At 43.7% G+C, this 15097-nt stretch overlaps 1 non-coding gene across 1 annotated transcript; it reads right to left on the reverse strand.

Annotated features, from left to right (window-relative positions):
- Positions 1-14592: 14592 nt before the first annotated feature.
- On the reverse strand, positions 14593-14730 carry LOC119930265. The gene has a single exon (XR_005451747.1). It is a non-coding gene; the product is annotated as a small nucleolar RNA SNORA7 (small nucleolar RNA).
- Positions 14731-15097: the final 367 nt, after the last annotated feature.

Raw genomic sequence — 15097 nt, forward strand, 5'->3', positions numbered from 1 at the left:
TCAATGTCTCCAATACTAGATCGTTTTGCCCTTTTTTTGCTGGGCTTTTTGTCCACTGGAGGTTTGCTTGAACTTTTGCAACATTTTAATTTAAAACCCAGACGTTTTTGGAGTGCTGCGGTAAAAGCAATCAGTTAATTATCCGATAAAGATTAAAGGAGGCGTGCAATATGAAATTCAATTAAAATGAGTACGATTGCTTAATACGTTGAGAGCTGTTTCTACAGGCAACCAAAATTATAATTATGTGTAGCTAACAAAGTATTGTTTTATCTTCCATATCTGTATTTCCCATTGAATCACAGTGCTTTTGCTCCATTTTAATATAATCCCATCCCAGCTGCTGCAAAAAGCTCTTGCCATTCCCTTAGTTATTTTATGACAATACTGCCTGGCCTGGTTTGTAGGTTTGACGCAAATGTTTAATTACCATGATATTGCTGAAGAAGTTTAATTACCAATACCGAAGTAGTTGTGAAGTAGATGACAGAATAAAGCACGAGAGCGACATTTATTCTGCGGTTTAATTGAGCACCAGTAATTTGAGATTCCATCCTGGCAACCTGCATTTTCCTTTGGAATATTCTGGAACAAAGGTATATGATAACCTGGGTACTAGAACTCAATCGAAGTCCAGTCAGAAATAATTTGGGCCAATTTTTTTCAATCAATCCTAATTACTGAGTGCTTACTATGTACACAATGACCCAAGGAGCTCATTTTAAAAATTGCTTCCTGTGTTTTGTCCTGGCGGATTGGGTCAGAAGATTGAGTAGTCTACACCTAGGTTCTCAGTCATTCCCATTTAACACTAAGCATCCATTAACTGTGTGTGTGTGTGTGTGTGTGTGTGTGTGTGTGTGTGTTTATGTGGATGTTTTCACTCACATTCAACTGTGAGCAGAAAACCAAGCTAGTTGCTTGGGGGAGTATAAAAGAAGTAAGGGACATAGTCTTGAGAAGTTTACAATTTTATATTGTTCCTTCGTGATGATGGTAAAACTATTGTGATTGAAAAGACCAATGCCAAATATACAGTGCCTTCCACTCAGTGCACATGGAAACATGGGCCTTTGTTGTATTGTTGCATTTACTAGTAGAGAAGCAGCGTGGCTCAGTGGAAAGAGCCCGGGCTTTGGAGTCAGAGGTCATGGGTTCAAATTCTGGCTCTGCCAATTGTCAGCTGTGTGACTTTGGGCAAGTCACTTAACATCTCTGGGCCTCGGTTCCCTCATCTGGAAAATGGGGATGAAGACTGTGAGCCCCCTGTGGGACAACCTGATCACCCTGTAACCTCCCCAGCACTTAGAACAGTGCTCTGCACCTAGTAAGCGCTTAATAAATGCTATTATTATTATTATTATTATTGCTGAACACGGGTCTGTATGGGGGAAGCAGCGTGGCTCAGTGGAATGAGCACAGGCTTTGGAGTCAGAGGTCAGGGGTTCAAATCCCGGCTCCACCAGTTGACAGCTGTGTGACTTTGGGCAAGTCACTGAACTTCTCTGTGCCTCAGTTCCCTCATCTGTAAAATTGGGATTAAGACTGTGAGCCCCCTGTGGGACAAACTGATCACCTTGTAACCTCCCCAACACTTAGAACAGTAATCAATCAATCAATCAATCAATCAATCGTATCTATTGAGCGCTTACTATGTGCACAGCACTGTACTAAGCGCTTGGAAAGTACAAATTGGCAACATATAGAGACAGTCACTACCCAACAGTGGGCTCACAGTCTAAAAGGGGGAGACAGAGAACAAAACCAAACGTACTAACAAAATAAAATAAATAGAATAGATATGTACAAATAAAATAAATAAATAAACAAATAGAGTAATAAATATGTACAAACATATATACATATGTACAGGTGCTGTGGGGAAGGGAAGGAGGTAAGATGGGGGGGATGGAGGGGGGACGAGGGGGAGAGGAAGGAAGGGGCTCAGTCTGGGAAGGCCTCCTGGAGGAGGTGAGCTCTCAGCAGAGCCTTGAAGGGAGGAAGAGAGCTAGCTTGGCGGATGGGCAGAGGGAGGGCATTCCAGGCCCGGGGGATGACGTGGGCCGGGGGTCGATGGCGGGACAGGCGAGAGTGAGGTACGGTGAGGAGATTAGCGGCGGAGGAGCGGAGGGTGCGGGCTGGGCAGTAGAAGGAGAGAAGGGAGGTGAGGTAGGAGGGGGCGAGGTGATGGACAGCCTTGAAGCCCAGGGTGAGGAGTTTCTGCCTGATGTGCAGATTGATTGGTAGCCATTGGAGGTTTCTGAGGACTTTGCACAGTACTTTGCACATAGTAAGTGCTTAATAAATGCCATTATTATTATTATTATATTGACTAGATTCCAACTTCCAATCTGGGTCACGGGCTTGGAATTATCCCATTCCAAAAGTCTCCTTTCCAGATTGTGTTTCTTGCCACTATTATATCCCAGCCATGCTGCCTGAAACCCAGTTGACTGAATCTTTAAATTATGCCTTTGTCCATCTCCATTCATAACTGCCCTGTTTTAATTCAGTAAGCAGCAGCTACTGGGAAATCCTGCTACCTCTCTCTCTAGACTGTTAGCTCACTGTGGGCAGGGAATGTGCCTACAAACTGGTTTTTTTTATGGTATTTGTTAAGAATTTACTATGTGTCAAGCACTGTTCTCAGACCTAGAGTAAATACAAGTAAACTAGGTTGGATGCATTCCCTGTCCCACATAGGGCTCACATTCGGTTATATATTGTACTCCCTCAAGTGCTTAGTACAGTACTCTACACACTAAGGACTCAGTACCATTGATATGATCAACAATCCTTTAAATATCCTGCCTTGTCAAGTTTTGTCCCTTGATCTCATCTATCGCTCCACCAACCTCTCACCCACATCCTGCCTCTCATCTGGAATGTCTTTTCACTTTCATTCATTCATTTAATCATATTTATTGAGTGCTTACTATGCTCAGAGCACTGTACTAAGCACTTGGAAACTACAATCCGGCAACAGATAGAGACAATCCCTGCCCAACGACGGGCTCACAGTCTAGAAGGGGGAGACAGACAGCAAAACAAAACAAGTAGACAGGCATCAAGACCATCAAAATATCCTCTTCATAGCTGACAGACAATTACTCTCCCCTTGCTTCAAAACCTTATTGAAGGCACATCTCCATCACCAAGATATGCCCTTTCCTCTCCATCCAAACCTCTACCATGTTAGTACAGTCACTCATCCTATCCCTACTGCATCATCCTCCTTACTGACCTCCCAACCTCCTGTCTCTCCCCACTTCAGCCTATACTTCACTAGGCTGCCTGGATTATATTTCTACAGAAACACTTGTTTCTTTAGAACATGTCACCCCACTTCTCAAAAGTGGTTGACTATCAACCACTCGAGCAGAAACTCCTCACTATTGGCTTCAAAGTTGTCCATCACCTTGCCCCCTCCTATCTCACCTCCCTTCTCTCCTCTACACCTAAGCCCACACACTCTGCTCCTCTGGTGCTAACCTTCTCACTGGGCCTTGTTCTCACCTGTCCCGCCATTGACCCCTGTCCCACGTCTTACCCATGGGGTGAAATGCCCTCCCTCCTCACATTCGCCTAACTAGCTCACTTCAAAGCCCTACCGAAGGCTCACCTCCTCCAGGAGGCCTTCCCACACTAAGCCCCCCTTTTCCTCTGCTCCCTCCTCACCTCCCCATCACCCCAACTCACTCCCTTTGCTCTAATTCTCTCCCCGGCAAAGCACCTGTGTATATATGTACATATTTATAATTCTATTTATATTAATGATGTGTATATAACTATAATTCTGTTTATTTATATTGATGCAACTGATGCCTGTTTGTTTTGTTGCCTGTCTCCCCCCTTGTAGACTGTGAGCTCGTTGTGAGCAGGGATTGTCTCGGTGTTCCTGAATTGTACTTTCCAAGTGCTTAGTACAATGCTCTGCATGCAGTAAGCACTCAATAAATGATTGAGTGAATGAATGAATCTCTTCCAAGAGGCTTTCCTAAACTAAGTCCGCTTTTCCTTTTCTTCCACCACCTGCTGCATCACCCAGACTTAATCCCTTTATTCATTGCCCTCCTCCCAGCTCCACAACACATATGTACCATATCCATAATTTATTTATATTAATGTATATATGCCCCTGTAGATTTTAAGCTCATTGTAGACAAGGAATGTGTCTATTATTCTATTGTACTCTCCCAAGTACTTAGTGCAGTGCTCTGCATGCAGTAAGCACTCAATAAATATGAATGAATGAACCATAAACTCACTGTGGACAGGGAATGCACCTGTTACATTGCTATACTCTTCCAACCATATAGTACAGTGCTCTGCCACAGTAAGTGCTCAATAAATGAATGAGTTATGATGAGATGAGCATAGCCACAGTCGTTATGATCGCACATCTGGTGGTGCTCAGAGGTAGCCTGAAGAAGATCAGGACCGATGTGCTCAAAATATTTCTTTTCCTGAAACTTTGGGGACCTGAAATTGTCTGGGTTACATTGTTTTGGCTATGGGATGCATTGTCAGGTAACAACCCATGCATCTGTCCCCAGCTGGGTCTTAGACTCTGGGATATCTGCTGGGGAATAGCAGAGGTAGCAGGGCAATCTACTAGAGTGAAGTAAATGCAGGGTGGGCTAAGAGAATCAAGTCCCTCACTGGATGTGTTTACAAGTTGGAGAAGCTCCATAAACTAGTTGAAAGAGCACAGGTCTGGGAGTTGGGATATCTGGGTTCTGTTCCCAATTTTGCCTCTTGCCTGCTCTGTCACCTTGGATGACTCACTCTAGTTTGTTGTACTTCATATTCCTTATCTATATAATCAGGATTAAATGCCATTTCTCCTTCCCACTTAGACTGTGAGCCTCATATGGGAAAGTAACTGTGTCCAACCGGATTATCTTGTGTCTTTCTCATGGTTAGTACAGTGTTTGGTGAATACTCTTTAACAAATATTATTATCATCCTATTATTAATATTCTCATTAGGGAATATGTCTGACCTGATAAGCAGCGTGGCTTGGTGGAAAGAGTACAGGCTTGGGAGTCAGCGGTCATGGGTTCTAATTACGCCTCTGCCACTTGTCAGCTGTGTAACTTTGGGCAAGTCACTTAACTTCTCTGGGCCTCAGTTTCATCATCTGTAAAATGGGGCTTAAACTGTGAGCCCCAGCTGGGACAACCTGATTACCTTGTATCTCTCCAGCACTTAGAAAAGTGCCTGGCACATAGTAAGCGCTTAACAAATCCCATCATCATCATCTGATCATCCTGGCCCATAATAAGCACTTAACAAATACCACATTATTATTATCCCTGTATGTTTCCTGAAACAAATCTTCGATTACCTCCAAATATATTTATTTTTGATGGGGAAATATTAACAGTCCTTCTAACCTGGCTTTCATTAGCATGTATTGTCAGATCGGAGAAATGTATTTCACAGGAGATGACATTTGCTGATCAGTAACATTAAGGAAGACGCACGCCATCCTTGTTCGCTTTGAAAAAGTCAGATGAGAAGCTTGCAAAACTAGCCATTTAGTAGGTGAGTAAACTGAGTGACCCGGATCAGAAAAGACAAAAGCTTTGCATGTTAAAGTGGTTCAGTTATGCAGTTCAGTGTGTGCTCAGCAGGAAACTGGTAGCCGTAGAAGCAGGATTTTCCTCTGGCTTTCTTTTTTTCCTGGTATTTAAGTGTGCCAAGCACTGTACTAAGCACTGGGGTGGATACCAGCTAATCAGTTTGGACACAGTTCATGTCCCAAGTGGGGCTCAAAGTATTAACCCCCATTTTACAGATGAGGTAACTGAAGCACACAGAAGTTAAGTGACTTGCCCAAAGTTACACAGTAGACAAGTGTCAGATCCGGGATTAGAACTCAGGTCCTTTGGATTGCTAGGCCTGTACTCTATCCACTAGACTATGCTGCTTCAGCTTTAGAAATAATCTAGCTCAGATAGGAAAATAAAACTCTTGTAATAATGATGGAATTAATTTTTTGAGCATTTACCATTTGCCAAGCACTGGGGTAATAATAAATAATAATAATATTTATAATAGCAATTGTGGTATATATTAAGCACTTACTGTGTGCCAACCACTGTTCTACATGTTGAGATAGATAGATCATCATCAGGTTCTACATAGGCCACACAGTCTAAATTGGAGGGAAAACAGGTATTAAATCCCCATTTTGCATTTGATGACCCTGAAATACAGAGTAGTTAAATGAGTTGTCCAAAGTCACACAGCAGACATGTGGTGGAAACAGGATTAGAATACAGGTCATCTGACTCACAGGCCTGTGCTAAACATAAAATAATTGGATTGGAGACAATCTCAACCCATACGGAGTTCACAATCTATCTCTATTTTACAGAAGCCCAGAGAACTTAAATGACTTGCCCAAGATCACACAGCCACTCAGTGGGGAAGTGGAACTCGAATCCTGATCACCAACCTGTGCAGGGACTGTTTTTCCCGTGGTGCTGAGGGCTTATTGCAGTGCACTGCACCTTATGGGTGTGTAACAAATACCTTTTACTAATAAACATGTCTGCTGTGTGACCTTGGGCAACTCACTTAACTTCTCTGAGCCTCAGTTACCTCATCTGTAAAATGGGGATTAAGACTGTGAGCCCCACGTGGGACAACCTGATCACTTTGTATCCCCCCCAAGCGCTTAGAACAGTGCTTTGCACATAGTAAGCGCTTAACAAATGCCAAAAAAAAATATATATATATATCACCTGAGATGAACCAGGTGCTGGAAGAGAGCATGGAGTGAATTTGAAGTCTTGGGTTTCAGCGATTAAAGGCTCCCTGGAGATAAAGAGATGAGTGTTACCTAAACACACTACCTTATTATTATTGTTAATGACCATTTCACAAGGTGAGCCAGGCTGTTCTGGAGAAGTGAAGTTCTGTTTGAAATGTATTTGTCGTAGAGATGAAAGAAGCAATAATTGATTCCTGCTTTTCAATCACGCCCCACAGTGAGATGAGGAAAGTACAATGAGAACAGTGGAAGCTATTAAATCTCCTGCTCTGCTGTCAAAACTAGGAACAGACAGGAGTCGGGGATATGGTGTCCTCTGGTTCAGCTGCAGCGGGGACCATGATCTTGAGAGCTCCCAGGGAAAAAGACATCAGCCAACTATTGAGAAGCAGCGTGGCTCAGTGAAAAGAGCCCGGGCTTTGGAGTCGAGGTCCTCGGTTCGAATCCCTGCTCTGCCAATTGTCAGCTGTGTGACTTTGCGTGTCACTTAACTTCTCTGTGCCTCAGTTCCCTCATCTGTACAATGGGGATTAAGACTGTGAGCCCCGTGTGGGACAACCTGATCACCTTGTAACCTCCCCAGCGCTTAATAAATGCCATTATTATCATTATTATTATTATTATTATTATTATTATTATTATTATTATTATTACTAAAGCACCTGAGCTGGCTGAGCAGAAGAATATCAGAGTCTCTGTCATTGGTTAAATGCAGCAGCCCCCACTATCACTGTAGTTTTTCCCTCCCTAACTCCTCTTCCTACCTCAGTTGCTGGCAAAGTTAGCACCTGGCAATGGGAAGATGGATAACTAGGGGTCAAGGATATTTCATTCTAACTCCATTGTACTCTGCCAAGCAACTAGTAGTAACACGGCATAGAGGACAGAGCATGGGCTTGGGAATCAAAATCATAGGTTCTAATACCACTTCTGTCATTTTTCTGCTGTGTGACCTTGGGTAAGTCACTTCACTTCTCTGTGCCTCAGTTATCTCATCTGTAAAATGGGGATTGAGACTCTGAGCCCCACGTGCGACAGGGACTGTGTCCTACATGATTGGCCCCTATCCATCCCAGCACTTAGTACAGTGCCTGTCACATAGTAAGCTAATTAGAAATGTCATCATTATCAACATGGTGCCCTGCATATAGCAGACAATACTGTTGATTTACTGTACTTGGAAAAAGAGCCACGAGGGTGATGCTTTTGTTGTGCGTCATACTAATAATTGTGAACAGATGGTTTTTTGAAGTAAAAAAGCACGTATTATTACAGAATTGATTAAGTGCTTCCAGGGTGGCAAACACTTTTCTGGGGGGAGATTCAAGATCATTTTATCACAGTTGCCTGTCCCACAGGGTTCATAGTCTGGGGTTTGGAAGAGGAGGTGTCTTGAGACAACTGAGTCATAGAGGGTTTGAGTGATTTATTCAAGGTCCCACGGCTTCTAGACTGTGAGCCCATTGTTGGGTAGAGACCGTCTCTATATGTTGCCAACTTGCACTTCCCAAGCACTTAATACAGTGCTCTGCACACAGTAAGTGCTCAATAAATACAATTGAATGAATGAATGAATGAGTGCTTTGCCTCTCCCCCATACACATCCTCCTCCCCCACCAATCAATCAATCAATCAATCAGTCATATTTATTGAGCGCTTACTATGTGCAGAGCACTGTACTAAGCGCTTGGGAAGTACAAATTGGCAACATATAGAGACAGTCCCTACCCAACAGTGGGCTCACAGTCTAAAAGGGGGAGACAGAGAACAGAACCAAACATACCAACAGAATAAAATAAATAGGATAGAAATGTACAAGTAAAATAAATAAATAAATAAATAAATAGAGTAATAAATATGTACAACCATATATACATATATACAGGTGCTGTGGGGAAGGGAAGGAGGTAAGATGGGGGGATGGAGAGGGGGACGAGGGGGAGAGGAAGGAAGGGGCTCAGTCTGGGAAGGCCTCCTGGAGGAGGTGAGCTCTCAGCAGGGCCTTGAAGGGAGGAAGAGAGCTAGCTTGGCGGAGGGGCAGAGGGAGGGCATTCCAGGCCCGGGGGATGACTTGGGCCGGGGGTCGACGGCGGGACAGGCGAGAACGAGGTACAGTGAGGAGATTAGTGGTGGAGGAGTGGAGGTTGCGGGCTGGGCAGTAGAAGGAGAGAAGGGAGGTGAGGTAGGAGGGGGCGAGGTGATGGACAGCCTTGAAGCCCAGGGTGAGGAGTTTCTGCCTGATGCGCAGATTGATTGGTAGCCACTGGAGATTTTTGAGGAGGGGAGTAATATGCCCAGAGCGTTTCTGGACAAAGATAATCCGGGCAGCAGCATGAAGTATGGATTGAAGTGGAGAGAGACATGAGGATGGGAGATCAGAGAGAAGGCTGGTGCAGTAGTCCAGACGGGATAGGATGAGAGCTTGAATTAGCAGGGTAGCAGTTTGGATGGAGAGGAAAGGGCGGATCTTGGCAATGTTGCGGAGCTGAGACCGGCAGGTTTTGGTGACGGCTTGGATGTGAGGGGTGAATGAGAGAGCGGAGTCGAGGATGACACCAAGGTTGCGGGCTTGTGAGACGGGAAGGATGGTAGTGCCGTCAACAGAGATGGGAAAGTCAGGGAGAGGACAAGGTTTGGGAGGGAAGACAAGGAGCTCAGTCTTCGACATGTTGAGCTTTAGGTGGCGGGCGGACATCCAGATGGAGATGTCCTGAAGGCAGGAGGAGATGCGAGCCTGGAGGGAGGGGGAGAGAGCAGGGGCAGAGATGTAGATCTGGGTGTCATCAGTGTAGAGATGATAGTTGAAGCTGTGGGAGCGAATGAGGTCACCAAGGGAGTGAGTGTAGATTGAGAACAGAAGGGGACCAAGCACTGAACCTTGGGGAACCCCCACAGTAAGAGGATGGGAGGGGGAGGAGGAGCCTGCAAAAGAGACTGAGAAAGAACGACCGGAGAGATAAGAGGAGAACCAGGAGAGGACGGAGTCTGTGAAGCCAAGGTCAGATAACGTGTGGAGGAGAAGGGGGTGGTCCACAGTGTCAAAGGCAGCTGAGAGGTCGAGGAGGATTAGGACAGAATATGAGCCGTTGGATTTGGCAAGCAGGAGGTCATTGGTGACCTTTGAGAGCGCAGTTTCCGTGGAAAGAAGGGGACGGAAGCCAGACTGGAGGGGGTCGAGGAGAGAGTTGTTGTTGAGGAATTCTAGGCAGCGCGTGTAGACAACTCGTTCAAGGAGTTTGGAAAGGAATGGTAGGAGGGATATGGGACGATAACTAGAAGGTGAGGTGGGGTCAAGAGAGGGTTTTTTTAGGATGGGAGAGACATGGGCATGTTTGAAGGCAGAGGGGAAGGAACCAGTGGAGAGTGAGCGGTTGAAGATGGAAGTTAAGGAGGGGAGAAGGGATGGAGCGAGAGATTTCATAATCTCACCCACCTTCCCTTCAATCCATGATCCTAATTCTGCATTGTCCTAGGCAGAGCAGCTCTTCCCCTGCCAACTCTATGACAGATCCCTGAAGTCTAAATGTTCTTTGCTTAGAATTGTATTTGTTAATTCAGTTAATTTTCATTTTTATGGCATTTATTAAGTGCTCACTATGTACAAAGCACTGTTCTAAGCACTGGGGAGTTTACAAGGTAATCAGGTTGTCCCATGGGGGGCTCACAGTCTTAATCCCCATTTTACAGATGAGGTAACTGAGGCCCAGAGAAGTGAAGTGACTTGCCCAAAGTCACGCAGCTGACAAGGGTGGAGCTGGGATTTGAACCCATGACCTCTGACTCCAAAGCCCGTGCTCTTTCCACTGAGCCACGCTCCTTCTTTAAGTGCTAACTATGTTCCAGGAACTGTAGATACAAGCTAGTTAGGTTGGACACAGGCCGTTTCCCACATGGGGCTCGAAGCCTTCATCTCCACTTTACAGATGAGGTAACTGAGGCACAGAGAAGTGAATTGATTTGTGCAAGGTCACACAGTAGACGAGTGGTAGAGGTAGGATTAGAACCCAGGTCCTCTTACTCCCAGGCCCACGTTCTATCCATTAGGCCATGCTGTTCCACTTTTGTGTCACCTATGCACTTTGGTGCCCACCTCTCCACCTGTGTTCCTTTATATTTTGTTGCTTTCCTCTACCTATAACTATTTTTAGTGTCAGTTTCCCCAGCTGGAATGTGGGCTTTATGAGGGCAGCGGTCGTATCTGCTATCTCAGTGCTCAGCGCTTAGAACAGTGCTTTGCACATAGTAAGCACTTAATAAATGCTATTTATTATTATTATTATTATTATTATTATTATTATTATTACCCTCCCAGGCACATAATTAAGTACCCTGGATAGAGTAAGGGCTCGATTAATACTATAGATGGATTGACAAGTATGGTCCACTGACCCAGTGAATGCTCAGTAAATATCATTATTACTGCTTTTGAAATTAAAAAATAACACTGTTTTATTTGTGCTACACCAACAAATAAAGGGCATGGCCTCTACCTCCCCATACAGGTGACATGTTTTAGGAAAATGATAGCAATGACAATAATTATAACCATATAACCATTAAAGCTTTTGCTAGGGAGGAAAAAATATGGACATGGTTTCAGACATGGAGATTGATCCATAAATTGGGAATTGGGGTGAAGCTTTAGTTAAAGAGAGGTAGTTATCTATTAGTAGTATTTACTAAGTAATAATAATGATGATTGTGGTATTTATTAAGCACTACGTGCCAGGCACTGTATTAAATGTTGTGGTGGATGCAAGCAAATTGGGTTGAACACAGTCCCTGTCCCACATGGGGCTCACAGTCTCAATCCCCATTTAACAGATGAGGTAACTGAGGTTCAGAGAAGTGAAGTGACTTATGATAATAATAATTGCATTTATTAAGTGGTTACTATGTGCTAAGCACTGGGGAGGTTACAAGGTGATCAGGTTGTCCCATGTGGGGCTCACAGTCTCAATCCCCATTTTACAGATGAGGTAACTGAGGTTCAGAGAAGTGAAGTGACTTATAATAATAATAATGGCATTTATTAATCGGTTACTATGTGCAAAGCACTGTTCTAAGCACTGGGGAGGTTACAAGGTGATCCGGTCGTCCCACATGGGGCCCAAAGTCTTAATCCCCATTTTACAGATGTGGTAACTGAGGCCCAGAGAAGTTAAGTGACTTGCCCAAAGTCACACAGCTGACAATTGGCAGAGTGGGGATTTGAACCCATGACCTCTGACTCCAAATGCTATCATTATTATTATTAATAATAATAAATATGAATGATTGATTGTAGATCACACACCTTCCCTAATTGTTGAATAATTAGACCCCAAACAAGAGGCAAACATGGCATATTTGCTCATCCTCTCCCCAATCTCCAATATTAAATTTGCTATCTTGAATTCCCTTGCCGTTGGTTTAGTACTGAGACTCTTTAGATGTTTTTAATACAATTTTGCCAAGTAAGCAGCTCTATTTTCCCACTGGCCAGTCAAGAACACCTGATGCACTGTCATACACCCAGTGGGGGTTCAGGAAATGTTTGATAGGGATGATGGATGATGATGATTATAACGATGATTTAACTTTCAAGTATAAAGGGAAATTGAATCAGTGTGGTCACATCCTATATATCATAGTACAACCACACTTTCACAGGAAACTTGACAGTGTTGATATAATGCCTAGCATGTGGTTAATGACTGCATGATTTATATGATCATTAAACTGCTATCCTTGTTAGTTGATGAGAAATTAACAAAATATTTGCAAGACTTTAAACCAAAGAAGGTGTCAATGCTCTTGAGGTAGCTTGGAAAGTTCCTTCAAGGATGGAGAGAGCCATCTTCCTCTTGCCTCTCTCCCAGGGTTGCCAATTGTTGAGAGCAGTGGGAATAAAAATTCCCCAGTTACAAACTCTTTTTTTCTACCCACAGATTAAAAATGGTAGGGAGTAGATAATCATATTTATTCAGCACTTAGTGTGTCCAGAGCACTGTACTAAGTTACTTGGGAGAGTCCCTGCCCACAACAAGATTATAGTCTAGAGTGGGAGACAGATGATAATAGAAATAAATAAAATTACAGATACGTACATAAGTGTTGTGGGGCTGGGAGGAAGGCTGAATAAAGGGAGCAAGTGAAGGTGACACTGAATAGAGTGGGAGAAGAAGAAAGGTGGGATTAGTCAGGGAAGGCCTCTTGGGGGATATGCGCCTTCAATAAGGTTTTGAAGGTGGGGAGAGTAATTGTCAGATATGAAGAGAGAGGGCATTCCAAGGTCCAAGGTTGCGCTGTTCTGTGGGAGCAGCAGTTTGGACTCATAAACATGGTTTGTAAAATCAGTGGTATTTATTGGGCACACACTGTGTATGGAACACTGGTCTCAGAGCTTGGGAAAGCACAATGTAATAGAATTGGTAGAGAGTATCCCTCCCCAAAAGGAGCTTAAATTCTTCAGGGACCTTACCAATTCTTCAATCTGTGTTTCTCCACTCCTCTATAGCCTCCAGTGGTTGCCCATCCACCTCCACATCAAACAGAAGCTCATTACCATCAGCCTTAAAATCTCCTACCATACCTCACTGCTTTCCAAGTACAACCCAAACCATACCCTAGTCTCCTCAAATGCTAGCCTACTCACTGTACTTTATCTCAACTACCTCGATGCCAAACTCACCAATGTCCTGCCAGAAACACCCTCTCTCTACATAGCCAACAGATGATCATTCTCCTTAGATTCGATGCCTTATCGAAGGCACATCTCCAAGAGCCCTTCCTCTTCTAAGCCTTCATTTCCTGTTCTCCCGCTCCCTTCTGTCACCGATGAACTTGGATTTACACACTTTATTCATCTCTCCTTCAGCCCCACAACACTTATGTAAATATCCATAGTGTATTTATATAAATGTCTATCTCCACCTCTATAATAATAATAATAATAATGACATTTATTAAGCGCTTACTATGTGCAAAGCACTGTTCTAAGCCCTGGGGAATTAACAAGCTGATCAGGTTGTCCCACGTGGGGCTCACAGTCTTAATCTCCATTTTACATGTGAGGTAACTGAGGCCCAGAGAAGTGAAGTGACTTGCCCAGAGTCACACAGCTGACAAGTGGTGGAGCCGAGATTTGAAGCAATGACCTCTGACTCCAAAGCCCATTTCTTTCCACCGAGCCATGTTGCTTCCCCAAGGTTTTTGGGGTCAGGGAACATGTCTACCAACTCTGTTATATTGTACTCTCCCTAGTGCTTAGTGGAGTGCTTTGCAGCCAGTAAGTGCTCAATCAGTATGATTGCTTGACTACAGACTGTCCATTAATTTATAGATGCTCAGCACCTCCCCCTTTTCTCACTCCATTCCTAATCTCCCTCTCTCTTTATCTCAAGGACATATTGATATGTCTTTGAAAATTATAGCTAAAGAAGCTTGGGTAGTTTTTTTGCCAAACAGATTTTTAAAGGCTACCTTTGCTAGTTGTCTTTAGTCTACATTGGTACTTTTGCATTACTTGGAAACTTTTTTATAATTGTTTATAAGGGTGTCCTTTAAAGAACATTGTTTAAAGAACATCGTTTAAACATTGTTTAAAGACTATCGAGACATCTCAGACCCATAGTGATACCATGGACACATCTCTCTCAGCTGTGTCTCTCTCCCCTCCATCTGCAGTCATTCTGGTAGTGTATCCAGAGAGTTTTCTTGGTAAAAATACAGAAGTGGTTTTCCATTGCCTCCTTCCATGCAGTAAACTTGAGTCTCCACCCTCAATTCTTTCCTGTGCCACTGCTGCCCAGCATGGGTGAGTTTTGACTTGTAGCAGATCGCCTTCCAGCTGCTAGCCACTGTCCAAGCTAGGAATGGAATGGGTATGCCTCTTCTTGACTCTCCCTCTCATAGTCGAGACTGGTAGAATACTGGAAACTCTCCATATGTGACCCTGAGAGGAGACAAAAATAATAGGAGCACATAATTTCTTTCTTCTGAATTTATGTTTGAGACAAATATCCCAGACATTTTTAACCTCCCACAGCCCCTGTAGCTTTCAAACACACACCCTCTTTCCAGAAATGTCCCCCAACTAAATACATTTTGTTTATTAATAATAATAATAATAATTGTGGTATTTGTTAAGCACTTACTATGTACCAAGCACTGTTCTAAGTGCTAGGGTAGATACAAGGTAATCAAGTTGTCCCAGCTGGGGCTCACAGTCTTAATCCCCATTTTACAGATGAGGCAACTGAGGCACAAAGAAGTTAAGTGACTTGCCCAAAGTCACCCAGCTGGCAAGTGGCAGAGTAGGGATACAAACCC

This window comes from Tachyglossus aculeatus, chromosome 6 (assembly GCF_015852505.1).
Source record: "Tachyglossus aculeatus isolate mTacAcu1 chromosome 6, mTacAcu1.pri, whole genome shotgun sequence".
Lineage (NCBI taxonomy): Eukaryota > Metazoa > Chordata > Mammalia > Monotremata > Tachyglossidae > Tachyglossus > Tachyglossus aculeatus.